Below are 662 nucleotides of genomic sequence, written 5' to 3' on the forward strand. Positions count from 1 at the left end.
ATGAAAACAAGCTGCATCCGTACAGAATGTCTCTTCACCAAGCATTGACAATTGACGATTTAAGATACAGATTCGAATTTTGCAATTGGATTCGTCAACAATCGCGCAACTTTCATCAGAAAATTTTATTTTTTGATGAATGCACATTTTCAAGTGACGGCTCTATAAATACATGGAACTGTCCATATTGGGCACAAGAAAATCCTCATTGGTTCCGAGAAATTGACCATCAACACGTTTNATTGACCATCAACACGTTTGGAAAGTCAATGTTTGGTGCGGAATTATTGGAAAACATATCGTTGGACCGCATATCTTTAAAGAGAACCTAAACGGTATTCGGTACGCCAATTTCATTGAAAATGATCTTCCGCCCTTGCTTGAAAATATTGCTCTACAATTGCGCCTAAACATGTTTTTCCAGCAAGATGGATGTCCAGCGCATATATCTAGAGTAGCGCATACATCTAGAGAGTTGCCCGTGAACGGTTGAACGAAATGTTTCCAGATAAATGGATAGACAAATATGGCCCACATCATTGGCCACCACGATCACCGGACCTCTCTGTTCTCAATTACTATTTGTGGGGAAGACTAAAAGATCTGGTATATCGCGAACGCCCTACGACAAAAGATGATATGATTCGTAGAATACGTCTCGC

The 662-nt window shown here is 40.1% G+C and overlaps 1 pseudogene; it reads left to right on the top strand.

Moving 5' to 3' along the window:
* Nucleotides 1-26: 26 nt before the first annotated feature.
* LOC106750887 lies at nucleotides 27-655 on the top strand (annotated as a pseudogene).
* The last annotated feature ends 7 nt before the right edge of the window (nucleotides 656-662 follow it).

Source organism: Dinoponera quadriceps, unplaced genomic scaffold (assembly GCF_001313825.1).
Source record: "Dinoponera quadriceps isolate SergipeBrazil2010 unplaced genomic scaffold, ASM131382v1 scaffold7231, whole genome shotgun sequence".
In the NCBI taxonomy this organism is placed as follows: domain Eukaryota; kingdom Metazoa; phylum Arthropoda; class Insecta; order Hymenoptera; family Formicidae; genus Dinoponera; species Dinoponera quadriceps.